This window comes from Prionailurus viverrinus, chromosome D2 (genome assembly GCF_022837055.1).
Source record: "Prionailurus viverrinus isolate Anna chromosome D2, UM_Priviv_1.0, whole genome shotgun sequence".
In the NCBI taxonomy this organism is placed as follows: domain Eukaryota; kingdom Metazoa; phylum Chordata; class Mammalia; order Carnivora; family Felidae; genus Prionailurus; species Prionailurus viverrinus.
Window position 1 is genome coordinate 39,651,349 of NC_062571.1, and position 27,808 is coordinate 39,679,156.

The 27,808-nt window shown below is 57.5% G+C and overlaps 1 protein-coding gene across 6 annotated transcripts in view; it reads left to right on the plus strand.

Moving 5' to 3' along the window:
- ZMIZ1 (zinc finger MIZ-type containing 1) overlaps window positions 1–27,808 on the plus strand; it is a 233,868-nt gene that overhangs the window by 26,660 nt on the left and 179,400 nt on the right. For all 6 annotated transcript variants that reach the window (XM_047824475.1, XM_047824470.1, XM_047824474.1 and 3 more), the window contains exon 2: window positions 20,452–20,575. The gene's annotated coding sequence lies outside the window, so the exon portion shown is untranslated. The remainder of the gene's footprint in view (window positions 1–20,451; window positions 20,576–27,808) is intronic.

Consider the following 27,808-nt stretch of genomic DNA (forward strand, 5'->3'; position numbering starts at 1 on the left):
CGCTAGCCACCTCCATCTTTGCAGCATGAATGAGAGGCCTGCTCCGAGCTCTCGGTCTGTCCCCCGGCTTGACTCTTTTTGGGGACACCACACATGCCACTCTTCACGACCTGGTATTTCAGCGCCCGTCCTACGGCCGTGGAGGGAGGAGAAGGCAGAGGACGGGAGGGCTGTCCCCGGTGGTCCCGGAACAAGCCCAGGTTCTCTGGGCCGTGGCCTCGAGAGGTCGGCCGTTGGCCTCGAAACCTTTGTTTCCTTTGGTCCCTGCTTAAAAACTCTGGTAGCAAAGCTGCCTGGAATGGAGTGTGAAGAACTCGAGATAATAATAAAATCAATTGGACTGTTTCCCCAGTAATTCTAGAGACTGATGCATCATTAATGTTGGTAATACAGTGCCTGTCAGATCACAAACTTCTCAATAAATGTGCAGCTGGCAAGCTCTGATAGAAATTGGAGGCAAGCAGAGAATGAGATTTGGGGCCTTTGATATATGGGGTGTCAGCGGTGCGGTGAAGTTTTTATCAATTTCTGTCACTTTGGGCTTTTGTGCTCACTACATATGTGGTCTTCATGGCACCTCTCTGCGGGCTGCCTGGATGTTAACTGCCCTCCCCCTAGTAGCGTGAGAAGAGCTGAAGGAGGGGCCTCGACATCCAGGGGGCCCTCTATGGGGCCTCGTTACCAAGAGCTTCTCAGGCGACGTGAGCCCGTGAAATGGGCAAAACCAGACGCCTTTGGACCTGCCCATGTGTCACTCAGCCACCCCACGAGCATTTATTGGGATCCTGCATTGGGGGTCTCCAGGAGCGTTGTTTGTTTGTTCTTTTTAAAGTTTGTTTATTCTAAGAGAACTAGTGCAAGTGGGGGAGGGGCGGGGAGAGAGAGAGAGAGAGAGAGAGAGAGAGAGAGAGAGAGAGAAAGAGAGAGAGAAAGAGAGAGAGAGAGAGAGAGAGAGAGAGAGAGAGAGAATTCCAAGCGGGCTCCACACCACCGTCAGCGCAGAGCCCGAGTCAGGGCTCGAACTCATGAACCTCGAGATCATGAGCTGAGCTGAAATTGGATGCTTAACTGATGGAACCCCCCAGGCGCCCCTCCAGGAGCTTTGATGGAAGCCTTGGGCTTGGGGAGGGGGGAATGGTCAAGTGGTCATTTCTACCTAAGGGTCAGATGTCCGAGGGAAAGTGGAAGGAGTAAGTGCCTGCACGGCTGTGGCCGTGAGAGAAGGTAGGAACTCCTTGCAGGCAGCATCACGCGGTAGTCAGTGCATACCCTCGGCAGCCAGACGGCTGGGACTGTGTCCCAGCCACTGTGCTTACCAGCTGGGCGACCCCAGGAATGTGACTCAACCACTGCGTGCCTCAGTCTCTCCGTCTGCAAACTGGGGGTGTAGTAGCAGAGCCACCTACCCCGGAGGGATCCCGTGAGCATCAGTGAATCGATGCCCGTGCAGATCTCAGAACAGGACCCCGCTGCGTTGCGGGCACCTGACCAGCATCGGCATTCCTTTTGCACGGCTGTCTCGGCCGGCTCCAGTAACCTCAGAGCCACACAGAGGAGCTGCGGAGAGGTGAGGTAGGACGTCCACACACAGCTGGTAGGAAGCAGAGCGGGCATTTGAGCCCAGCCGCTGCTGAGGCTGGGGTTGGGCACGGTGGGTCGGGTGCTGTGGAACCGGCGCCTTTCAGAGGACTGGGAAGCCAGCACTCCTGGGGGTGGGGGAACCTGAGCACCGGGGCCCTTGCCCTACTGGACAGGGGTCCCTCCCCGGTCTCCCTTTAACGTGTCCCTCCCTCTCGTGGCTTTGCAGAAACTCTAGGATTTACTCACTTGTTTTGCATCTGTGTTTGCTTTGAAAGGAAGGCCAGGTTGCAAGGCCCCCTGGGGCCTCAGGAAAGAGGAAGCAATCTTGTTAGACTGGGGTGTGGAAAAGGCAGGGGGCTTGCACTGCACTTAGAGCAAGGAGAGGTGGCATCTGGGCCCAGCTCTGTCCCAGGCTCCCTCTCTGCCTCTCGGAGCCTCCCTGTCCCGTACAGACCCTCCTGGCGCGAATGCTGGTACTTGTTCTAGGTCGGGGAAGGTGGCTGGTCCTGCATTTTGCAGGTGACTTGCCTGAGAAGACTCTCACTCCATACACCCCTCCCCCCTGCCTGCCCACCCTGTGGCTTGGGCTTGGAGGAAGTGTCCCCTTCCGCCCAGAGAAGGCTCAGACCCCCGTGGGAGTGGGGGCTGGGCGAGGCGCTGAGAAGCTGCAAGGTACCGTCACTGTGGACGCGTTAGAACAAGGAGCAGGTGGCTGTCTCTGCACTGCCTAGAGGGCCTGGTCCCAGAGGCATAGGCGCAGGCATGTGGGCCTTTCCTACCCTGCATGGGTCCCACCGCTACTGCAGGCATGACCTGAACATCACTTTGCTGATCCCCAAAATGGGACTCCTTGATTGGGGATGTGGTGGGCCATGCCCTGTGATGCTCGGAATGCGTCTGCTTTTGAGGGCCAACGATGGACAGGCTCTGGGTGACGGGTTCCAGCCTGTCCCCGGGAGCTCAGAGCCTCACTGGGGGACACAAGACAGGCCAGCATTCCTACAGCAGTGGGACCTAGTGGCTGTGATCATAGCCCAGCTGAGTAGAACAGCTTGGGTCAGCCTGCGAGGGAAGGGCATTCAAGGAGGGCTTCCCACAGGAAGTGAACCTCTGAGCTGTACCCCAAAAGATGAGTCAGTCAATGCTCAGCAGAAAAGGGGTAGCAGGGGGCATCAGGCCTGGGCGGGTGGGAGCCAAGGAGCTCAGTGGGGGCCTGATGACGTCCTCAGAGGACCTTAAATGCCATCCATGCCTTAGAGTTTATCTTTAATGCAGGGTCAACAAGAAATAATTCGGAGGAGAGGAGTGACATAGCCAGATCTGATTTATAGAACAATCACAAGCAGTGGCAGCGTGGACGATGTTCTCACAGGTCCCCTGAGAGCCCTGCCAGCATCCGGGAGAGAAGGCACGAGACCCAGCACTGGCCGGGGCCTGGACACGGGAGCAGGGGTGTGGTAGCGGCATCCGAGGGGAATGAACTCCAAGTGCCGGCGTGGGGGTGCCCTTGGCCGTCAGGGCCTGTGCACTCAGAACCCCGGGGCACTTGTTTAACGGTGCAGATGCCGGCCTCACCCCAGCATGTCTACATACTCACATTTAATAGGCTGGTGGAGCACTGCAGGGCCGATGGGCAGCACAGAGCCTGGGACTCCGAGGGGTCCGGAGACCATAGGACGACAGCTGATAGCTGATTGCAGAATCTTGAAGATATACGTGGAGTTATCGCAGGAGTGGACTTGGCTGGAGAGAGGAGACAGGACTGAGCTCATACCTTGAGAGTTAATTCAGCAGTTACAGAGTGCCCTTCCTATGCGGCTCCGTGTGGCACAGGGCAGGCCCTTGCCCTGGGGGAGCTATTGACTCTATAATGGAGGGGGGCACAGTGATGGCACGGTGCCAAGCTCGCTCTGCTGGAGAAGGAGGCAACTGAATCAGCCCTCTGGAGTGTCTGGGAGATTCTCAGGCCAAGAAGTGGGGGAAGGGCATCAGAGGCAGAGGGAACAGAGCCTGCAAAGGCTCAGAATACCAGCGGGATTTATCAGAGGGGCACAACCCTTCCAGTCAGGCCAGAAGGCATGGACTTTGTTCCCGTCTAGGGGCAACAAGTCAGCCAGGCCTCCCAGGTCAGAGAAGAAAGGCCAGGGGCTGCTAGATCCCAAGAGGCCTGAAGTCCTCAGCCTGGTGGGTATTCGGGGGTAGAGGGGAGGTCGGTGCTTGCCCGTCACCGCCTGCCCAAGGAGGATGACCAGTCAGTGTGCCAGTCCTCTGACAGCCTGCGTGTTTCTCCTTGGCACGGCCACATTCATAGGAGCCGTGAGGTAGAGAAAGCCCTGTTTGTCCAGAGGGAGGGGCCGCCTCTGGGCAGGCGACTGGCGCCTACCCCTCGGTGTTAAAGTCCATCTGGGTGAACCAGGGCAGGGAGGGAGGAGGAGGGTGGCCAGGTGATGGCTGTTCTGGCAAGTACACCTTGTCATCTTACGTGAAGACAAGACGCAGGGCCCCAGGGGTCAGTACTCTTTCTCGCTACGGTCCACCCCCTGCCCCCCAAGCACTCACACCGAGGATGCACGGTCGGCCCTCCACACTCTAGGAATGAGACTTGAGGAGCAAGATGTCAATCACTGAGTGCCAGCTGCTGCGATACAGAACAGTGGCCAAGGACCAGAGAGGGGAGATGGCCCGCTCCAGGTCACACAGCGAGTTGGACAGCCAGCCAGTTCGCATGGCGCCGTGGCCCTCCAAAGCTCTGACGTGAACTGGCCAGGCACCCACAAGGCTAAGGCTCTGGCCGCCTTCTCTGTACCTCCTGCCTTAGCCACCACTCTAACCCCCCGGGAAGAGGGACAGTCACCTCCCTCCTGAAGGGCCGTCAGCTCGCCCGGGGAGGTACTGCCCGCCCCAAGTGGAAGATGTGCAGCGGGTAACGTGGATTTGGGGAAGTCTTGAACCCCTCCTGACAGGGAGGCAGACATCCCAGCTCTGGAAGTGTGTAAACATAGTTATTTTTAGCCCCGGGAGGGCTGTGGGCACCACAGCGTGACCTGCATTTGGCTCAGCCCCCCTCCTCCTGCCCCACCAGGGAGACAAGGGCTCCTTTGCCCCCCTCTCCCGCCAGCAGCCTCAGGGCTGGGCCAGCGGATTCCGGGACGAGCTAAGAGAAGGAGCTGGGTGGGGGATCTCAGCGAGGCTGCCCACGGCCGGGAGCTGAGGCCAAGCCCAGCTCACAAGGGGCAGGATGTGGTTTTCAGAGAGGCGACATTTCAAGTTGCAAGAGAAATATTGGAGCCACACGATTTCATGCTTTTTTCCACGGGCTCTTATTGTCTGATCTTTGTACCTTCCTTGGTCTGGGCATCAGGAGGCCCGGTCCCGAGTGAACATGCTACCGCTTTCAGCACTGGGTGCTCCCGGGCATGCGGGGCACGTCGTGGTGTCTCATTTATGCCCTCATCAGTGAGGTGAGTTAATTCCCAACCTGGCTGTGGGGTGGGGCGGGGGAGCTGATGAGATCATGGATGTTCACTCACTTGCTCCTTGAAAGAACACTCACTGGGCATCAGTTGTGTGCCAGGCGCTATTCTGGCCACTGACTATAAAGCAGGGAGCCAGCCTGGCAAGGTGCTGACCCTCCTAGACTAATGTCCTCCGGGTGAGGACAAGAGACAAATAACAAATAAGGACACGCATCAACAGTAATCAGCCCGTGATCCACACGCACGATTCGGGACTAATACGGAGGTAGTTGTGGAGTGGCTGGGGTGGAAGAGGGGCGTGTGTTTTAGACCAGGGCTATCAGGAAGGACCTCCTGAGAAACTGAAATAACGCAGAACGGACTGTCCTGAGGGGAGGAGGTGGCGAGAGGGAGCAGCAGGTGCAAAGGCCGTGGGGCAGGAAAACCAGCAGGGGCTGGAAGGCAGCAGTGCCGCAGGAGCGGGCAGTATACTTGCTGAGGTGGACCGGGGCCAGACGCACAGGGTGTGTGGGCCTTGGGGATGCCTGGGAGAGGGCTATAAACAGGAAAAGATTTGCTTCATGGGTGCAAAGAGGAGGAGGAGGAGGGCAGTGAGAGTGGGAGGCCAGAGGGGGGCTGTTGCCCTGGTTCAGGCAAAGGAGCTGGCGAGAGGTGGGCAGGTTGGAGCCCAGGGAGGGAACCGTGGAAGTGGCAGGTGGCTTGGCTGAGGGGGAGCGTCTGAATTTAAGGAGCATCTGGATTTGATGCCTGGGTGGTCGTGGTGGGGGCAGGGGGGTGCTGGGGAGAGGGCAGTTGATCCAGAGGGGGCCAGCAGAGGGTAGAGGAGGAAGAGATGTGGGGGATGGAAGCTGTTGTGGATGCGTGGCATTTGCAATACCTGTCAACGTTCAAGTGCAGAGGGCTGCCCCGGGAGCAGCCGCATGGGAAAGGCCGGGCCCCAGTCTGGCATGGCTCTCCTCCCGGGGGCTCTCTGCCAGCCTCCAGCCAGGCTGTGTGGGCGTTCGCTCCCTCGGGGCCTGGCCTGGGGTCTTGTCCCGGTGCATGATGGACGAGGGCCTTCCGGTTCCCTGACTTCGAAGTGGGTGTGGGGCGGGGAGGGGGCAGTGCCTGCATCCTTGGGGCAGAGGGGCTTGAAGGCTCTGCCCAAAAGGCTGGGCTGGATGGACCGGGAGACGCCCTGCTGGGGGACACTGGAGCACCCTTTGCCGTTGGCTGGACCCAAGCCCCGGGTGTCCCTACCAAGCCTTGTTCTCAGCTGGATTGACTTATTGTGAAGTAGCAGTGAGTCCTCGTGTGTCTGAACCAGGATGCCAAGGACAGTGGGAGTTAGCAACACGTTTGGGATTTTTTTTTTTTTAAGTAAGCTCTATACCCAACTTGGGGCTTGAACTCATAGCCCCGAGGTTAAGAGTCACATGTTCTACTGACTGAGCCAGCCAGGCACCCCAACACATATCGGATTTTTAACAGCAAACCTGGTTGACCTCCTTTTTGTCATCAGCCAGCTGTGTGACCCGGAATATGTTCCCTCCCTTCTCTGGGCCTCGGAATTCCCACCTGAGACACCAGGATGGAGTGAAAGGTTCTCAGGGTCCTGCAGCTTGAAATGCTGCATTTTGAGTACAGAGGATTGGTATTGAGGGTTGTGGTGCAGGTAAAGACTGGGCTGCGGAGATGCCTTGCAGGGACCTGGGGAGCCAATGAGGATAGCACAGAAGCCACTTGAAGGATGGTCCCAGGAGGTTCGTCGGACAGGCTGGGCTGCCTGCAGAAGGTCAGAGGGACCAGCTTACCATACAAGCAGTCGTGTCCTCACGAAAATCACTGGGAGTTTTAAAGCCTCAGTTTTGCCATCTGCAAAATGGGGTGATAGACGTCCCTGACCTCGGAGGGATGAATAACTACTGAGGTAATGTGAGGAGAGCGACTTTAGACTTTAGACTTTAGTCTTTAGACTTTAGGCTCGGCTGCTGCTCGTAAAATGTCTTTGGTTTTGGAGGTTGCCTTCTCCCTGTCCGTCTGCAGTTTATAGCCGGAATCCAAATTTCAGGGGAGGGCTCTTTTGCTGCTGGGGCTTCCTCTGACAGCCACAATCCTGGGCCTGGGAGTCCTGCCAAACCTAACTCTGGAGGCAGTGAACCTCACTGTGGCCTTGGGGACTGGCCCACTGGCCTTGGCTTTCTGAGCATTAGCCTTAGGTATTGCCAGCAGAGGCACCTTGGGGCTCCAACCAGAGGTAGTAATGGGCTCTGAAATCACAACAGTTTTGTTTCGTGTTTTATTTCTCAAAGAAGGGATGGGCTTTGATTTCCTATCAACACTGATGTGCTTGTTGTTGTTGTTGTTGTTGTTGTTGTGCGTGTGTGTGTGTGTGTGTGTGTGTGTGTGTTTTGATGGCTCTGGGTTTTGGAGCTGTGGTGAACGTGCGGAAAATAGCAGATGCTGTATCCATTTGCCACCAAACTGTCTCGAAACGCTATAAATATTTTCTAAAAAGACTAGCTTCCCAAGCCCGATGTGTTAGTTATCTCCTCCCTGAGAAACTGATTCCCGAAAATTAAGACAAATAACCTCTTAAATCACAGTTGTTAACCTCAGGTGTAAAAGCCGCTACCACGCCAGCCGCGGGTCAGAGTGACTCCCTCCGCCTAAGTGACTCCAAGTGGGAGGAAAGAACCTTGCGCTCAGTCAGGAGGTCCACGTCAGAGGCCTCGCTCTGCTACTCACTGCTGTGTGACCTCGGGCCAGCGGGCTCACCTCTCTGAGCCTCTCACTTCCTCATCTGTGTAACAGAGACACGTTACCTGCCTCCTCTCAGAGCAGGCGAGCATCTCCGAAGTGCGTTTGTGCTCCTTAGAGGTGCACAAAGGTGACTGTCAGGGGTTCATGCGCTACATCAGTCACGACTGAGAAAAACCCTCTGCGCCACCCCCTCCCCGGCCCCTCCTGATTTTGTATGGAAGGTTATGTTATAAAGTTTTGTTTTGTTTTGTTCTGTTCCGTTTTAAACAAATGTAGTTTAACAAAAACTGAGTTGATCCCCAGAATGGCATCGAACCAACAGCCGTCTAGACGGCAGGGGGGATTGACAAAATCCGGGTGGGTCGACGGCTGGGAAACCTGGGGCCTTCTCCAGCTCCTTCACCTTGGATTCTGGGAAGCTGTCTTCTGACCACGGGACCCTTCCTGACGGAGGAGCCACGGGAGCCCCTCCCCCAGGGGGCGGGCCCTGCTGGCAGCCAGTAGTAGTTGTTCCACCTACGGGGAGGTCAGATCCCGCAGGTTTTGTTTTCCTCTCCACCTGGGAGGGACAGCCTGGAGTGCTGTTTAGAAAAGCCACGCTGAGGTCGCGTTGGACTCTGAGAGTATGGGGATTGATTGCTAGTGGCTGCTACAGTGTGGGAAGGGAGCTCGGTGACATACCTGCCTTCCTGTCACCCGGGAGCTCCTCCAAGCCTGCGGCTGGCCCCCGTCCGCCGTGCGTCGCCAGCACCGGACATGGTGGTCAGCCGGCAATGGAGCCGGAAGCGCCTGTTGGAACAAACCAGGTGCTCCTTGCGCGGCCCGTTAGGCAGGGGGCGTCCCCGAACCACACCGTTGGCCAGGAGGGTCAGCGCCCAGCCCTGTGCCGGTGGAGCCCATGTGCTGCTCAGGCCCCCACCCCTCCATGGCTAGCCCAGGGCTGCGTAGGGGGCGGGTGCCCAGGAAGTGTGTTGACAGACCCACGAAGCTGCCAAGGCTTCATATCCCTCATCCGTTGTTCTCGAGGTCCCCACCAGAGCAGGCGTGCAGGCTCCTGGCTTGGAAATGCTGGCTGCCATGTAGACAGGCATCATGATCGTGTCGTCCGCAGTGTGCTCACTCTACCACTGCTTTCCTATCTGGTCAGTAGGATGCCCCCATTTTACAGATGAGGAAATCGAGGCCCAGAGTTGGCAAGTGACTTGCTTGAGGTCCCACAGCTAGTTAATGCAGAGACCTGGCCTGACCCATGACACTCCTCTCCTGGCCATTTTGTCTTCCACACACAAAGAAAGCTCAAAAGACTTTATGCATCCTGATGTTCAAACTAGATTCCTTCCTTCCTTCCTTCTTCCCTCCCTCCTTCCTTCCTTCCTCCCTCCCTCCCTCCCTCCCTCCCTCCCTCCCTCCCTTCTTTCCTTCCTTCCTTCCTTCCTTCCTTCCTTCCTTTCTTCCTTCCTTCCTTCCTTCCTTTTTTCATTTGGAGCCTTTGGAGCCTAGTAGGTAAGAGTTCTGGAGCCAAATGGCCTGCTTTGCATTTCAACCACTTCTTGGCCACGTGACCTTTGGCAAGTTCCTTGACCTCTCTGTACCTCAGTTTCCCCGTCTACAAAATGGGCATAAATACAACACAGGGCTGTTGTGACCATTAACAGCTTAACAGTGCCTGGCTCAGGGTGAGGGCTCTCAAGGGCCAGCTGGTGGTGTTCGCTCCATCCGGCAGTGCGGGGGCTCCCTTTCCATGCTGGGCACTGAGGAATCGTAGACGTGAGTCGACAAAAGCATCTCACGGTCTGGTGAATGTGAAGTGAGAGGTGGATATGTATAGCAAGAGAGCATTTTAGGTGGATGATCAAGGCCCGGGGTGCACTGGGCCCCATGGGGTGGTGGGAGGAGGGACAGTGTGCCTCAGTCCCAGTGCATGGCGGGGTGTTGAGAAAGGCTTGCTGTCAGAGGGAGGCTATTAGGGGAGGGCTTGTGGAGGGCAGGGAGGGCCTGCCAGGTGGGGGACCTGAGCGTACAGGGCACAGAGTCATGAAATGGGTGGCCTCTGGGTCTGGTCCTCGAGCACTGGCTCAGGGGTCTGGCCTGGCCCTGGCAGATCACGGCTTCCGGGATTTCTTTGGACAGAGGGTATCCGCATCCCACCCCCTTGTTAACTTCTGCAGCTGAGGCCTCTGGGCTCTACTCTGGGGGTGTGGTGAGTGTTCAGGAGAAGTGGGAAGGCCAAGGTTGGTTTGTTCCAGTGCTGGGCGGAGAAAATCCTGCCCAAGAACCTTGGCACAAGGTAACTGTCTCTTGCTCATCAGCTGATGAGCCAGCTCCCTGCCGTCTGTCTGTCTGTCTGCCTGCCTGTCTGTCTCCTCTCTGCATCTGTCTGTGCAGTGGAGTATAAACAGCCCCTCTCCAACACACAGCCACCGTGGATCTGCTTGGACGCCTGGTGTGAACATCCCAGCCCACCCGGAGACCCATTTATTCTGCCGCTGGGGCATGGGGCCGTTTTAATCATCCTCGCTCTGCCACGAGATACAGATGGTTGTATTATTAATAGTCATAATTAATCAGCCTCCACGGAGGATCTTTTCCCTGGGCGTCAGATCCTTAGGACGAGCAGCCCCACGAGGGCCCGTTCCAGCCTCCACTTTACAGACAGGGAATGTGAGGCCAGGAGAAGGAAGTGACTCACGGGAGGGCAGCTGGGAGTGAGTCCCAGGTCCAGATCCCCCCGACCGCTGCCAGCAGCCCAGTGTTCCTGCTCAGATGTGGACTGTCCACCGCCCCCACCCCCGGCACACCTAGGCGGCTGGGAGAGCAGCCCTCAGCCTAGGGGATGAGGTTAGGAGTCTCTCCAGCTGAGAGCAAGGGAAGAAAGGTAGAACTGGGGGGTGAGGGTGGGGGGTAGAAGCAGAGAGAGGCAGGGCCTAGTGGGCTAGCAGGAGAGAGATCTGATCCGGGGGTGTGGACGGGGAGCCGAACACCAGCTCCCCCTTCCACCCCCTACCCAGACGGTGGGCCTGGGCCTGATGCTGGCCGCTTCCCCCTCTAAGTGCTGTGTCCCAGAGACAGTGATTTAATGCTTGCGGCAGGCGGCTTCCTGATTTACGGGCCTGTTCTGGACGGGCCTGCCTCCGTGAGCACAGTGGCAGCGAGGGGCTTCTCACACGGTCCTGCGGATGGCCGCCTGCCCACCTGCTCCCCTTGCACACTCGTCCTGTCGCCCTCAGATCGATGCCATCCACACTCACACACCCACACGTGCATGCACACACGGCGACCGGCGTGACCGGCTGAGATGCCCTGCCCTGAGACTCTGCCGTGGTAAATGAATGCAGAGAGCGCCCTGGTCCAGAGTCCCGTGGGGAAGTGGGGAGGTGGGCACACGCTCAGAGGCCCTCCGGCCCGTTCTCCATTCCCACAGGGGGAAGCTGGGGGTGGGGAGGGGCGGCACACAGCACCAGGCCGTGGGCCCCCATGTGGTGCACCTGAATCTCCTCTCCCCACCGTGTTCACAGGCTTACACTTACACTGTGCCAGGCCTTGGGAACAGCCCCGTGTCACGGGAGAAGCCCAGTCGGGAGTCAGGCAGATCAGGACGCACACCCAGCCTCCGTCGCCAGTGCACGGGAGCGAGCCAGCGTTGCCTAGCCTGTCCTCTGCATCCTCCCCATCTGGAAAGTGGCTTCAGCAGCATCCACTTCGTGGGGTCAGCGTGAGGGTTAGGGGAGTATAAAGCTGCCGGCCAAGTCCAAGCCCTTCCCCCCTCAAGCCTCAGTTTCCAAGTCTGTGAAGTGGTAATAGTGACCCTCCCTGGCCATCTCATGGGGCTTTGGGGAGGATCAGGTAAGAAGTGGACCCCGAGGAGTAGGGGTGCCTGTGACACTTGTTCCGGCTCTGAGCATGCAAGATGAGGGGCTCTGGGCACGCAGGGGCGGGTAGTATGCGGGGGCCTGGGCCACGCACCTCCGTGGGACTCCCCAGCTGCCACGTGGTAGCCGTGGGACGTCGGCACGCACTTCACCTTCGTCTGAATCTCTGGGAACCCTGCGTTCCTCCTCTTTGAAGAGGCGTAGTAATGGTGGGTCCCGTAGTGTGCTGGGAGCATCCGGGAGAAATGTGCGTTGTGGAGGGCTGGGGTGGCCCGCGAAGCTTGACACACAACAGCCGCTCAAGTCTGAGGTGTTTGTTAGTGTTTTTGCCAGCCCGATTGCCACGTACGTGGACGCTGAGTTTGGAAACATAGGTGAACGCATAGTGATTGACCTGTTGACATCACATGACAATAGCATCTATGTTTCCAGACTTCGCGTCCGTCAGTTCTCACCCAAGAGTCCAGGCCCTTCGAGAACAGGGCAGCTTAGAGGAGGTGAAGCAGAATCACACCCTGGCCTGCAGGGCGGTGCCCTGGGGAAGGAGGTGGTCGGTGCTGACCTCTCCTGCCTCCTGGGAGTCAGGGGCCGCCCCCCCACCCAGCACAGCCACCTGGCTCCCCAGTGGGAGGCCAGCCGACGCCTCTACTCTTGTTTTGACCACACCTCTGCTGGCCCGAGGCCCTGAAAAGGAGGCCCAGAGGAGGACTCGATGCCTCGCTTGAGGTAGGTGGGACCACAGATCCCTCCAGCAACCCAGGCGCTTTCTTCTGCTGGCTGCAGACTGAGCCCACATGCAACCCCTAGCCCGCGTGGGCTCCCTGATCTGTGCCCTGCCCCATGCCAGCTTCTGGGGTCCAGAAGAGGTGCAGAGTCCCCATCCTGGCAAGGGCTCTGCTGCAGAAATGAGCCCCTGGTGGCCAGGCCAGGGCTCTAAAGGCTCAGAGATTGTGGGGGCCAAGACGGGTCCAGATGGGCAGGGAAGAGGGGAGGCAGGCCAGGCTGGGGCCAGACCTTGAAGGACAGGGGGGATTTAGCTCTCTGGAAGGGGTGGCGTTCCAGAAAGAGAGAAGTGTGTGGGAAAAGGTTTGGAGTCATTCCTAGGGAAAGGCATGCCCTCTCCCATAAGACATCTGGACTGCTCTGGCCCAGATGGCCTCGGCTCTCAGTGACCAGTGGCTGTGGGGTGAAGCAGATGGCCAGCGAGGGGCGGGGCCCCCCTCAGGCCTGAGCCAGGCGAGGCCAAGTGGCCCACACAAGGCCAGAGCCCGAGACTTTGGCACCAGGCACTCGGAGCTCTCGACTCGAGAGTTAATGATTCATTTGTGGCCAATTTCTGCTGGCCATTGCCTGGAAATTCCCAAGCCTGCCCCTTCCATCGGCTCTGGGAGCTCCAAGAATACGGTCTCATTTACACTTGGCTGAGGACATCTCACCCACTATCCAGGGAATGGCTTTTAAAATTAAAGCAGGAGTGATGCAGGTTAGCCGTTAGGAAGAACTGATTATGGGTGGTAGGCCAAGGGCTGGAGTGGTTGGTTTGTATGCAGTAAAGTTAGAGGCCCCTCTCTAACCCCATGTGCCAAGTGTTCACGGTGCCTCCCCCCCCCCCCCCCCGTCTGGCTCAGAGAGGTGTGAACGGAATCCGGTTTAGTGTAATGTGGAAAGGGGTTGCAACGGTTACCAGGGGGAGGAAATAGAGCTTGACCCAGAGCAGGACTTGGCTAGGTGAAGAAAGCTATAATACATGCAAAGGCCCTGGGGCATGAAAGTCCAAGGGAAGTTGTTCAGGGAGGTTGAGTAGTTGTGGTGTGGCTGGAGTGTGGAGGGTGTGAAAGATGTCTAGAAGCAAGGACTCAACTCACAGGTAAAGGGCTTCGAGGACTTGGGAGGACCTGGCAATGAGAAGTCAGGACTAGTACCTGGGCAGGGAGAGGTGCGTTTGATTTGGGTTTTGGGGGTCATTTACCCATTCGTGTCTTGATTCTGCCGGTCGGCAAACCTTTCTTGGCACCCTGGTCTGTGCCAGGTCAGGCCCAAGCCCTGCATAGGTCCCTGCACCTGGGGGGAGGTGGGCTAGAGGGAAGGGGTTACGGGTAGTGATCCGGGGGGGGGGGTGCCGGGAGGGTCAACGTAGAGACAGGGAGATGGCCGATGACTTTTTTAGACCCACCCGGCCCCGCCACCCCAAGTCTTCAGGTGAGCAAGGCAGGGGTGTTGACGTGACCTTGAGGGACTGTGTGTTCCATGCAGACTGGACAGAGAGCCTGGAGGTTTCCCCTGTGCTGTATGACCACGTGGTCCTACTGAGTCCGAATGCGTATCTGTTGCTTTGCAGATGAGCAAACGGAGGCTCAGAGACGGGAGGGTCAGTGCCGTCCCCCTCTCCTAGTCCCGGCTGGCTGCACACATGTCCCAGCCACCCACCCACCCCCTGCTGATTTAAGGGTGTTTCTCCAAATCAGGCAAAAGAGAGCAGCCTGATCCTGCAGGTTGAAACGTCTGGGGGCTTGGGGAGGAGGCTTCCTTTCTATCTTCAACTTTGCAAGTTTAATTTCTTCTGATTATTTCTTGACAGTCCCAGGCGTTGGTGGTAAACAGCGCTCTCCCCAGAATGTTTCCCTGTGACAGCAGCTTTCTCTGGCGAGGGTGCTATCAACACTTGGCAGGACCTCTTCCCGGCTCCTGAGAAGTGAGAGCTTCTGTCAGGCATTCAAGAATGCGGCTCTCCTGGTGTGCCGGGCCAGCAGGGGCCTTGTCTCTTTGTTCCCCGAGGCCGCCAGTAGCCCAGCCTGGCCTCAGAGCCTCAAATGGCCCCCGGTTGTAGATGGTTCCCAAGAGGAGAGGCGGGGCAGTATCAGGTATCTGCCGGCTCCCCGAGCCCTGGTGCCTGGGTCCTTGGCACAGCTCAGCGGCTGCAGGGAGCTCATCTCCAAAGGGTAGTAGCTCTGCCAGACCCGTCTGTGGCCGGGAGACCAGCAGTGTCCCGGCTCTGTGGCCTCCATGGCCTGCGTCACACTGGCTTAGGTGTCCTGAGTCAGAGGCAGGAAATGGATCTGCGTACGGGGGTGGAGGTGCTGTTGCCCTGGGTAGCTGGGGTGAACCCTAACCTCCTGCCTGTCCACGCTATGGGGGGCCTGGCCTGGGTTTGAACAGTGCCTGGAGGAGAGGCTGCAGTGACAGCCAAGCCCCTAACCCCACATGGCCGGTAACTGCCATTGAGACATGCAGAGCTGTTGACAGGATCAGTGCTCAGACACAGGCCCAGCTAGGCTGCAGTGCCTTTGCTCGTGCTTTCCTGGAATGCCCCTCCCAGACTCGTCCTCTGGACGAGAATTTACCCAAGAATTACTTCTTTGGCCAAGCCTTCCCCTGAAAATCGCCACCCCCCCCCACTCCAGCCGAAGCTGTCCCCTGTTCCCGTGAGCCACCCTCTGGACCTCCATCACGGCCCCTAGCATGATGTAGTGCGACCCCCCCTTTCCCTGCAGAGGGCCCCCACATTTACCGGTGTGGGTGCGTCGAGCTTACTGCTGCTCCGTGGTGCCTGACATATAGTAGGCACTCAGGAAGGCTGTGTTGGAGTGTCCCTTTGTTAATGATGTGGTAGAGAGAGGAAGAGGGAGTTTGCCAGCAGAGAGGCTGACCTCCCTGTGCCAGGCCCGCCCCGCCCCCCCCCCCTGCACGCAGCCCGGGCCCCCATAATTGCTGGGGGCTGCTGCGGACCCCTCCCCACCTCCATGCACCCCAGCGCCTTCCTTGCTGGCAGGAGCCGACTCCCTGGGTTGGCCGTGTGATCACTCTCCAGAAAACACCCCAGTGGAAACTGCATGAATGATTGATAAGAGCTGAGAGCTGTTTAATTTTTTCCCCCTGTTTAATGGCTATCAATAATTTAATACGCTCTCTGTATGTTTTTAAGAAATAGCACCCATTTTGCCGTCTCCGGTTTAGCGGGCTAAATGATTTAAGTGTTGGAAACGGGCTCTGAGGATGGAGGTTGAGCGAGTCAGAGGAATCTGGAGCCTGGGGGTGGGGGGAGGCGGGTTCAGAGCCACCAGCGGCATCGGTGGCCTGGGTGTGTGCATGTGTGTGTGTGTGTGTGTGTGTGTGTGTGTGTGTGAAGGTGGGAGGGAGGGAGGGAGGAGGGAGGGGGCGGGTAAAAGCCAGCGCCTCTCTGCTAAGAGCAAGATAATTGCTTTTCCGGGTCTCACCAAGCAGCAGCTGAACAGCTGTCAGCTCGCTGCCCCCCCTCACCCCAATGCTGAGCTTTTCTGGATGACTCTGGGGGGCCCAGGGGGGCTAGAAAGGAGTTTCAGCTAGGACCACTGTGGGCTCAGAATCCCCCCTCCCCCTGACATCTTTGCCCCCTTCTAAAGCTTTTAAATCATTTTTATTTTAATGATGCAGTTCGGCTGCTGCCAGCCGTGGCTTCCAGATGGGGTGGGGGTGGCACTGGGGTGGGGAGCTCAGAGTCACTAATCTCGGGGCCCAAGGGGACCAGGAAGGTCATCTGCCAGTGCTCCCCGAAACTTTCCAGATGCAAAGGATCACCTGGGAGGACTTGTTAAAAATTTAAATTTCTGGGCTCCTTTCCAGAGCCACAGACGTCCATTCTCCAGGGAGAGAGGCCTGGGAAGCTGTGGGCTTACCAAGCAGCCCAGGTGATCCTTATCATCAGAGGAGTTTGGGAAAGAGAGAGTCCAGCTCTAGTTCTGACGCTCACAGCACCCACAGCACCACGTGGCCACTCCCTCTGTTGGCACCCCTCTGGGGACAGTGCACACACCACTCTGTGAGATCGCACACCCACCTGTGGAAAGTGTGCTCCAGTCCAGAATCCCTTCTGCTGTTAGGCTGGGCCCACTTAGCTGTCCCCGTGTGTGTGTGTGTGTGTGTGTGTGTGTGTGTGTGTGTAGTTAACCTCTGCCGCAGGACAGATTCCCTCTCCTAGGCCCTGGTGTCCTGCCCTCTCCCATTCAGGCCATCCCCTGGCTTATCTACGCCTCTCTGCTGGGCAAGGAGCTTCCTGTTGTAGCAAAGCCCTCTGGGTATCAGAGAAAACGTCCAGGGCAGCCCGGGCGTGGGGGTGGGGAGGGCTGGGCAGACACCGTCACTGGCACAGTGGGGGCCCGGAGGGAGGCAGAAAGAGACCTGGGCCTCCCAATCGTCTTGGCCTGTCAGGGGCCAGTCCTGCTGTGGAGACAAAGATGTGACTCATCAGAGATCGTCGACTCAGCCAGACCTCTGGATACCAGTGAGGGAACCGAGGACTCCCCTAAGGTCACATGTCCATGAAGAGCAGAGAGCTGCAGAGATGGCGCGGGGGGCCCAGAGAGGGGCATCGAGGATCGAGGCCCTGGTGCTGGGGGTCATCTGAGACCCCAGTCACCCAAGGGCCGGGAGCCGGGGCCGAGTGGGGGTTCCTCCTCACCAGGCGCTGAGAGAGACAGGTCAATACCTCCAAGGGTTTCGAGTAGAGCCGATGCCCCATCTGTCTGGCGTTTCAGCACTTCCTCTGCTTTGCCTGGCCGTTTGCATTGTTTCAACAGAGATGAACCCCCGACTACACACCAGGCTTGCTCTTTTATTTTACTCGGCAATTAAGAGGGAATGAGCGGTACGCATTTCACAGGTGTTACCGTCGACCTCAAAATGGGGCACCCCCCCCTGAGCTCTCCTCCATTCTGTAGACCCTCTCTGTACCCCCAAATTCAGCCTCACCCTCAATCTATGTGGGAGAAGCCTGGGTCCCAGGAGATGCAGGCACACAACCCATCTTGCGATCAGCACTCCCCCAGGGCCCCGTCACCCCCTGAAATCTGCTCTGGCTTCACGACGTCACTCTGGGGTGGGGGGAGGTCTTGTCACCTAACCCTGACAGGGCTTCTGCTTGCAGAGCTCTGAGAGCTGGGGAGACAGAGCCAAAGACTTCTCCGTGCTCAGGAAGACTCAGCCCCAGAAAGAGAGCTGTGTGAATCTGGATAGCTGGGCAAAGCCTGGGGCAGTCAGGGAAGGCTTCCAGGAGAAGGTGCCACCTGCCCTCAGGCTTGAATCGTGGAGGGAGGAGGAAAGGCATCCCGGGTGCAGAGGTATGAGGTGGCGCGGTGAGTGTGTGGGGGGGAACATCAGATGAGAAGGGCAGGGGCTGGGCTGGTGAGGTGGGAGGACCAGGGCTGGGCTGGATCTGGTCTGCCCAGGTGGAGGACCCCACAAGGTTTGTGTGTTTTCAGCTTCATCCATGCAGAAGAGTGTGCACATCCTAAGTGTAACTTGACCAACCGTCACGAAACGAACACGGTCATGCAACCACCACACAAATCAAAAAACAGAACATTCCAGACCCCCTAAAATCCCCTGTGTGCCTCCTCCCACTCACTGCTTCCCCTCCAGGGTAATGACTCCTGATTTCCAACAGCATGCTATCTGTTCCCTATTGCTGCCCAACAAACCACCCCAAAACATAGTGGCTTAAAATAAACGACCACCATCAATTATGTCTCATAATTCTGTGGTTTGCCTGGGCAGTCCCTCTGAGGAGCCCCTTGGGCTCGCGTGACTCCAGTCACCTGAAGAGCCGGCTGGACTGGAACGGAAGGTTGGTGATGAGCTCAGTCACATCTGGCCGTAGGCGCTGGCTGCTGGCTGGGCGGCCTCCGTACGGGAGACCGGCCTCCGACAGGGCCAAGGCCATCAACTGCGCGCCCCTTAAAGCCTGGCCTCCGTAAGTCCTAAAATGTTTCTTTCACTGAATCCTATTGGCCAAAACCAGTCTCAAGGCCAGTCCACATTCAGGGGGTAGAGAATAGACTCTCCCCTCTTGCTAGGAGTTGCTCTGTAAAAGAATGTGCTGCCATATTTAGTCCACCACAAGCACAGAGTAGATTTGCCTGCTCTTGACCTTTCTATAAATGCACCCCTGAAGGGTGTTCTCTAGTGCGTCTGGCTTCTTTTGGTTGTTACGTTTGTAAGATTTCTCTGTATTATCGGACACGGTTGCAGATCATTTGTTCTCATTGCTGTGTGGTGTCCTTTCCATTGTATGGATGCGCCAGTTTATCTCTTCTGTGGTTGATGGCCGTTTGGAAAGCTTTGGGGCTTTTTTGGCCATGATGAATCGCACTGCTCCGAACATTCTAGTACACGTCTTCGGGTGCCCACATGCACACGCGTATGTAGAAATGGAGGGGTGCCTGGGCGGCTCGGTGGGTTAAGTGTCCGACTCTCAGTTTCGGCTCATGTCATGGGTTTCGGCTCACGGTTTCGTGGGTTTGAGCCCCACGCCGGGCTCCGCGCTGACAGTGCAGAGCCTGCGTGGGATTTTCTGTCTTCCTCCCTCTCTGCCCCTCCTGTACTCGCCCTGTGTCTGTCTCTCTCAAAATAAATAAATAAACTTAAAGAAAAAAAAGATGAAGAAATGGAGTTGCTGGGTTGCTGATAAGCCACAGGGTGGGAGATACCTCCAAACTATTTTCCAAGCTGGTCACCAGTGCATGTTCCATCAGGAGTATTTGGGAAGCCTGCAAAGGCTTTGTGGAGGGGAGTGAGCTCTCAGTGGGGCTTTTGGAAAAGTCTCCCCCTGGCTGAAGATCACTGAGCCTGAGGCTTTCTATAATGTCCCCTCCGGGCCCACCTTGAGCCATAGGCCTCCAGGCTGGGGGACGTAGGGCCATCCGATCAGATGGCCTGCCTGGTCCCCCAACACTCAGGGAAGCTGGGTGCCTGCAGCTGGAGGGGATTGCCATGGCGGTCTCCATCCGTGACAGCTCTGGGCAGTGGGCAAGGCAGTCCCCAGAGAGACTGGGGTCTGCTTCTGGCTTTGGCTCTCTCTTGCTGTGGGACCCTGGGAGGAAACCCTTTCCCCATCAGGGCCTCGGTTTCCACATTCGTGAATCAGCAGAGAAGGGTATCACCGTCACCAAGTCTCTTGCCTGAGCCTTACCAACCTGAGCCTTGTATTCTAGAATCTAACAGGGGGGAGGGCATCAGGAGGCCCTTGGAGAGCTCAGCGGGCTTCCTGATTTCAAGACACATGTCGGTTGGCCAGTTTTGTTCCTCTTGTTCACCAAACACCTTCACCACACTGTCCGTCCGTCACTCACTCGTCTGTCCGTCCATCCCTCCAGCGGTCGCTGGCCTTGCGAGCCTCAGAGGATAAACTAGATCTCATTCCTGATGTCCGGGAGCTCTGCCCAGGGAGGAAACGGGCCTCCAGAAAGCCGGAGAAGACCCGGTCAGCCAGACCCCAAGCCCCTGGGTGATGAACAAAGAAAGAAGGGGCAGGTCAGGGAGGGCTCTGTGGAGAGGACTCAGAAAATTACACAGAATTTGTAAGGAAAGGGCTCACTTCACTTGAGCAGAGTCTCCAAGGCCAGCAGGGCTTTGGAAGACAGAGAGAGGAGTGGAAGAAAGGGCTCTGAGTGGAGCACCAAATTTATCCCAAGGCTGGAGTCCCGGGGTCCCAGGGTCCTGGGGTCCCGGGGTCCTGGCCGGCTGCAGCACAGTGGTTTGTGTGTGCCGGGGTGCTGGTGCTGTGGCGTGGGGCCGCAGAGGGGCAGCCCCCCACGCCGGGGCTGGGGCCAGGCCTCTAGCACGAAGTCCGGGAGACAGGCCCTTGCCGGGGAGGGGGCGGGCAGCACCCAGCTTCTGGAACTGCTCCGCTTCGGTGCGCCAGGTCAGCCGGAGGAGCCCAGGCGGGCAGAGCCTGCCGGTCAGTGAAGCGGGTGGGAGCTGCCGGGAAGGTTAGCTTGAAGCTCACTGTGCCCCCCTGGTCTGTCCCGCAGGACTGGCAGCGCTGTGCCCGGCCACGTCGGACCGCGGGAGCCACAGCCGTCTTCCCTCCTCGGCCTCCTTCCCCTGACGCTCTCAGCAGCCTCGAGTCCTGGCCATCCGCAGAAGCCTTCGCAGGTGAGCAGGCCGGGCTGGCCCCTGCTGCGGCTCACACCAGCCGGCGTGGGTCCTGGGGAGCGGGCGGCCGGGCTGTCACCACTGAGGCACGAGGGGATGGAGCTCACCTCCTAGTTTTCGCTTCTTCCCTGGCCTCCTCCTCTCAGACGGAGCCAGACAGCGGAGGGGGGTTGCGCCCTGGGCTGGGACTTTGAGATTTGGATGTATTCTTCCGTCAAGTCCCACGTAGCCTTAAGCAGGCCCGTGCTTCTGCTGCTGGCGGCCTCGGCCCTCTCATCTATAGTGAGAATAATAATGCTGGGTCTGCTGACATGCTGAGCATTTCACTGTGTGCCAGGCACCATGCTAAGTGCCGTGTAGCTCTTAATTCCTTTCATCTGCACACCAACCTGTGAGGCGGGTGCCTGGTATCCTCTCCATTATATAGACAAGAAAACTGAGGCTTGTGGGTCGGGAAGTAACTTGCCTAAGGTCCCATGTCTGGCTGAGCCTCCCGTGGGGTTCACCTTTGGCTCTATATGGCCCCTAATCCTTGGACCATTCTGTCCCTGGCCTTGCCCACCTCTGCTTGCCTCTTCTTGGGGGGCAGGAACTGAAGCAATCCCGGGGTCTTCAGAAGTGCTAAGTCCTAACCCAACTCAAGGCAAAGGGAGGGGACTTTTACAAGGTAAGTGTGGCTACAGATGTCTGGGGTCGTGACTCATTTGTGGATGTGATGTGACATGGACCAGACCTGGCCTCTGGGGTCACCAAAGTGGCACCTATGGCCCCTTCTAGAGGAGGGGCATGTTGGCTGCGTAGGGTTCTCCCTCTCTTGGCTTCCCTAATTCAGTTTCCCTAGCTTGTATTAAGCACTTAATATATGCCAGGCGTGATGTCAGGCCCCAGGATACAGGGGAAAGGGGCTCGTCTCATTCTGTGCTCCGGCGGAGAAGCAGGGAGATCACTGCAGATGTCGTGCGAGCCCCGTACCAGTGGAGTGGACAATGTTCAGAGGTTAGAGGGGGGCGTTCTGGGGGAGGTAACTCAACAGTGAGGAGCGTTGTGGGGAGACAGGGACAGGGGATAGGTAGGAGAGCCTGGCAGGATGGGGGATGAGGTTGGCAAGGGGATGGGAAGATTATAAAGGGCCACAAATGCCAGGCTGGAGAACTAGATCCCCAGGGCAGTGGGGAGCCATGGAGGGTTCTGAGTCAGGTAGGTACCTAATGAAGGTGGCTGCGTTGGAGAGGCCATTGGAAAGACCCTGCTGGAAGCAGGGGGACTAGTGGGACTCTCCCAAGCCACAGCAAGAGGTCAGATGCCTCAAGTAGGGCCAGAGCAACGGGCACAGACAAGGAGTGAAAATATAAGACCCCAAGGCAGGGAAGTTGTCAGGATTGCAGTTGGCCAGGGTCGGGGGGTGGGGCATGAGGGTGGGAAAGCTCCCAGGATGTGGGATGGGGGTTAACGATAGAGTGAGCATGGGGAGTCTGGCATCCAGGAAGGCTTCTTGGAGGTGGTGGGCCAGGTATCTCTGAGAGAGCCAAGATTTTCACGAGGAGGAGGAGGATTTGAGTGGCATTATAGTTACACGTGGGCTTCATGTTCTCATGCAGAAATATTGATACACACAGAAGTCCCAGAAGATTCTCCCCACCCACAGTCATACCCATAACCATGAATGCAAGTGCACACACACTCGTGCACACAGGTGCACACATGCTTACAAACCTGTCCATGCATGCTCAGGGGATACAGCTGTGCATGCACACCCGTACATGAATGGTCACACGCACAGATGCACGCAGCAAGGTAGGAGGAGCACTCCCTCGCATGCATGTGTACACAGACATGACTCACGCGTGCTCCAAACATACACGCACGCACACAGATAGACTTGCATGCACATACGTGCTCGCAGACACACGTTCACAAACCGCATGGACTCCCCAGCAGAAAGGCACAAGCTCTCACAGCACACACATGCCCACACACGCTCAGGGATGCCTTCACGTGCACACACAAGGAGGGATGTGTTCCAAGGAGAAGTAGCTATTCAGGGATCGGTAGCTTCTCATCTGTCAAAGCTCCCAGGGCACGGGGAGTTGCGGGTTCTGCCTGGTGCGGGAGGTTAGCCCCGTGTGGGGAGGAAATCTGGGAAGGACCTCCAGGAGACAGCCAGAAGGTGGGGAAAGATTTGCCGGGTTGCCGTGGAGGGACAGGGCGGACCAAGCGTAGAGCCTGGCTCTTGCAATGTCCCAGAGAAGTGAAAGTTCATTCACTGGCCCTTCCCTCCTCCCCCAGTAAGCGTCCGTCAGAATTTACTAGAATCGGGACCGGCTGCATGATTTGCCTAGTGCAAAACAAAAACGAGGGGCTCATTGTTCACAAATGATTACGGATTTCAAGACGATGGCGGCAGCACATGAAACCAAGAGTGAGTCCTTCTATGTGTGGGGCTTCGTGCAGTTGCCCGTGAGGCCAGCCCTGCCCGTAATAGGGGTAGTGGTCATGGGATTAAGCGCCAGGAACTGAGTTTGGATGCTGGCTCCACCAGTAGAGACCTCGGGTGTGTCCCCTGTCACCTGTGGGAGGCTCGTCTGCCAAGGGGAGAGATGTCGAGCTCTTCAGAGCAGTGCCGGCATCCACGTCGTCCCCGCAGCCCGTGACGGTGGCTTCGGTTAGGGTGGGATTACAGCCCCTCTGACAGGCAGTGCTGTTCAAGGATTCTCTGACCTCTGGCAGCCTAGTTCTTCTGTGCTTTGCCAAACCCACCACGGCAGGGGGCGGTGGGACGGCTGCTCTGTGTTTTATTTGCGAATCTTCTGCCTGGTCGTCTTTTGCACACCCGTCTCTGCTTGGCAAACTCACTCCTGTAGGTCAGACGCCACGGAGCCTTCTCTGAGCCCGGCCTCTATCTCCCAACCTTTGCCCTGGGATCCCTCCAGGAGTCACCGTGACCTCGTGCACTGTAGACTTCTCTATCGTGTGCAAAGCCCTTGCACACTCCGGCAGGCCACTGAGCAAGCCCTGTAGAGGTCCTGTTCCCGTTTGCTAAACGGGGAACAGAGGCTAGTGCCTGGACCCAGGTCAGGTCCACAACAGGCAGAGGCGCAGACAGTGGCGACAGAGGGAGGTCGCTGGGCTCTTTCGGTATTTTGGAAGACTGGCTTTTCCCCCTGGTCAAGAGCTCCAGCCTCTGGTGGAGCTGGAGGTCTGGCCAGCCAGAGTAGACAAAGCCCCACCCCTCTTCCTCCCTGCGGGTGACTTGGCCCAATCCCCACAGCCAGGCAGACTGGAGCCAGATAGATGTGGCTCCGGAGCTCGAGCGAGTCCCACATCAGGCAGAGAGGTGAGAGGGTCCCGGCTGGTCTGGGCCATACAGCCTACAAATGGTGGACACAGAGAAAGGGTTTCTGGCCGGGGGCATGACAGCTGGTCCCATGTGGCCAGCACTCTGTAAAAGGTGCTCTGAACACCCGTGGTGGATGAAGGCAGAGGGCACTGACACGATCAAGGGTATGAACCCTGGGCCTCGGCTTTGGGCCTAGCTCTGCCGCTCCTCTGTGATGCCAGATTAGTGGCTTAACCTCTCTGTGTTCATTTCCTCGGTGTTAACGTAGGGATAAGAATAGGACTCACCTCACTGCGTTGTGAGGAATCCAGGGAACTAAGCCATGTGAATCCTTGCGACGCTGCCTAGAACATGGCTAGCGCTCCACAGCATACGGCTTGATGGTGGGCGAGCAGCTGGAGGACGGTGACAGAGCTGACGCGAGTGCTGTGGACACATGGAGGAGGGTGGTGACATGGTCGGTGTCATTTAAGAAAGGACGTAGGGAGACAGCAGGATGGGGGTTGGGCTGGATTTGAGTTTCATGTGAGGTAATCGCAAACAGTTGTCGATCACACCTCTGTGGGCAGGGACCTGGGGTGACAGCCACACTCCCTGGCCAGCCCCTTCAGCCCCTGGTTTGTGGCTTCATGCTGCCACCATGCATACCCATCCGCTGTCAGTCAGCAGACTTCCAGGGTTACGTGGTGCAAGACAGGTTCGGGGCTGGCTGCAGAGACCTTGAATGCCAAGCCTAGCTCACAGCGGGCCTGCCCGGGCCATGCAGAGCTGGCATTCCAGGGTCCCCATGTGGCATGCCTGTCAGTCTTCAGCGCCAGCTGAGAATGCACACCCCACTCTCCTTGCCTGGAATTTGTTGCCTGCAGCCCAGGCCCCTCCACCCCCCCAGCCTCTGCAACCCTGACCCCAGCCTGGAGCTGGAAATAGTTTACAGCCCCCTGATCATTCCTGCCACAGGTGGGACACTCTCTGGGTCACCAGAGCGGGGCTACTGCCCTGGCAGGCTCTCTGGGCAGGACTTTGGTCAAGCCTCAGCCCTGCTCACACACCTTCTGTGTGACCTTGAAGCAGCTGCTGCCCTTCTCTGAGCAGTTATTTATTGGGAAGTCAAACCAGCGGCCTGGGACAGGTCAGGGGTCACAAACTAATGATCTCAAGGGACTCAGCAACCCAGTGAAGCTGAGGTTATCCTGTTGTACAGATAAGGAAACTCAGAGCACAGAGAGGTTAAGAAGCATACCCAGGGTCACAGAGCTATTGGTACAGAGCTGGGATTCCGCCCAGTCTCATTTGACATTTTATTTGTATTTTCCCCACTCTATCAAACTGTCTCGGATAGGTACTTGCATGTTTCTGAGTGATCTGTTCACTCTGTCAGCCAGAGTGTGCTAAAGATTTACCAGGCTCCCGTACCGTGCTAGGCGTTGGCATCCAAAAGTGAATCTGCGTTTGAGAAGCTGGGTAAGCACAGCCTTGGGCTTGGATGTCACAGAGTCTCCAGTGCAGAGCACGCTTGGAGGGGGCCCTTGATGGGTGAAGGCAGTAGGAAACGGGAGGAGCAGCTCTTCCCTGACACTAGAGGAGGCAGGCCAGGGGACTGCCTGGAGGAGGAGGCTGGATCCTTACACAGAGGAGCGGAAGACTAAGGTCTTCCTGGGGTCTCCACACAACTTGGCAGGACTCACCCAGTGGGATGTCCAGTTGGGGAGGAAAATTCATTCAGCCACAGCTGGAGGCAGATGCTGAGGCAGCCCCTGAGGGCCTCAAAGGCTGGGCCAGAGTTTGACCTTGATCCTGCAGAGAGTGGAGAGCCAAAAGGGCTGTCGAGCAGCAGCTCCTCTGTGAAGGACAGGAAGGGAAGGCAGGCTTTGGCCCACTAAGTGGGGCTCCCAGCTCCACCCAGAGATGGTGACAGCAGGGAGGAACAGGGTTAGGGGCTTGTTTACTCCAGCTAGCTGGACCCCCAGCTTCTCCAGGCCATCTTCAGCACCCCAGGCACCTCTGGGCCTCTCCTGGGCCAGGGGCTGGAGCTCTTTACCAGGAGGAAAATGCTGGAATAGGAAGCTTCCCAGGTGCCACCCTCTGTTGGCACCACCTGCACCCCTCCCTGTGCAGGGCGAACCCTAAGTGATGTGGTAGAGACAGAGAGGCCTGAGACCAGCCCAGGGCCGTACAGCATCACCGTGGCAGGTGCAAGAGGCCAGCAGGCCAGGCAAGAGGCATCTTTCCTGAGGGTGGGAGGGAAGGTCTAGGGCTCCCTCTGGCTCTCCCAGAGTCCGGTGTGAGCCTCTGCAGTTGGGTGTGATCACCCCTGTAGGTCCACAGAGCTACACATGCGCCACAGGGACCCCTGACCTCGGCCACCAACAGGACTCTCCAAGGACGGGCTGGGATTTGGCAAATTACTCCAAGAAGGATTCCTTGGGTGTTACTCACCATGGGCGCTTCTCCCTCCCACTGATGTTTGCTCACCTGGCTCTGTCGGAGCTCTGGAGTTGGTCTCCCTCTGGTCCATAAGCCACACACTTAGGATGAGGACAAGTGCGACCATGCCCTGTGTCCAAGGCCCCCAGCCTCAGTGACCTTGCAGGGAGGGAGCGGACACTGGGCGGGGCAGCCAGGGTGGCATCTGTATTGGAGGCATACCATCCCTGCTTTGGAAACATAGCAGGTGTAGACCCTGGCAGGGCCCACGACCTGCAGTGGTGGTAGTGACCTGGCCATGGGGCGCAGTGTTTCTGGAAAGGCAGGACCAACCCCTGAGGGGCTGAGGGCACAGAGATTGGGGCCTGGGAAGTTCTAGGGGTCTGTGGAGGTTTGTCCAGAACCGGCACTGAGAACTTGCATGGGGCGCTGGCTCTGTTAAGCCTCTTTTGTATTCCACCTCCTATAATCATGACCTCCTGCCAAGGCTTCTAACCATTAGGGCCTTTCTTATCTGTTTACCAAGAAGTGAGGGCTGGAGATTGCAGGCCCAGATGCCAGGGCAGAGAGAATGCTCTGGAGTCAGGGCCCTATTTGAAAGCCGACAATCTACATGGGGGTGAGAAAGGAAAATAGATTCAGGGAACTAGGGACCACTCCTGTCTCTTGTCCGCCCTTTGCCGAGCCACAGCAGGGTGCCCAGAGGCCTACAGTCTAGGACACTGGATTTGCAGGTATCTAGGAAAAACATCTGGGCTCCAAGGGAGTCTAGGGTCAAAGAGGGCTTCCTGGGGTTCCTGGGTGGCTCAGCCAGTTAAGCGTCTGACTCTTGATTTCAGCTTACGTCCTGTTCTCATGGTTCCTGAGATTGAGCCCCTCATCGGGCTCCGTGCTGATAACATGGGGCCTGCTTGGGATTCCCTCTCTCTCTCTGTCTCTCTCTCTCTTTCTCTGCCCTTCCCCCATGCACACTTTCTCTCTCTCTCAAAATAAATAAATGAACATTAAAAAAAAAAAAAAAAAGAGGGCTTCCTGGAAGAGGTGGAGCTCCAGCCGGACCCTGAAGAATGAATGTGACTATGAACTGAAAGCATTCCAAGCAAAGGGACCAGCTGAGCCAAGGCCCTGAGGCAGGCACTCAGAGTAGGGGTGAGGGGCAGATCAGCGGGCTGGATGGAGGGCACAGACTGGGCAGTGAGGAAGTGAGTTGGACATGCCCCCTAGAGGCCAGATGGCAGAAGGAGGAGGAAGCTTGCACTTTGCTTCTAACTTACTAAATCCCTGAGCAGATTCCTGCCATACTTCCATTCCTCAGTTTCCCTCAGATCTCCCTGGACTTCCAGACACAGCAGGGCAGTGCCTCAGTGGAAGGGCCTGCCTTTGGGGAGGCTGTGGGCAGGTGTCAGGATCCTAGGCTCCCTGGGAGTTGGCGGGCAACTGGGCAAGGGCACTGGTGCTGGACCCAGGCCTTC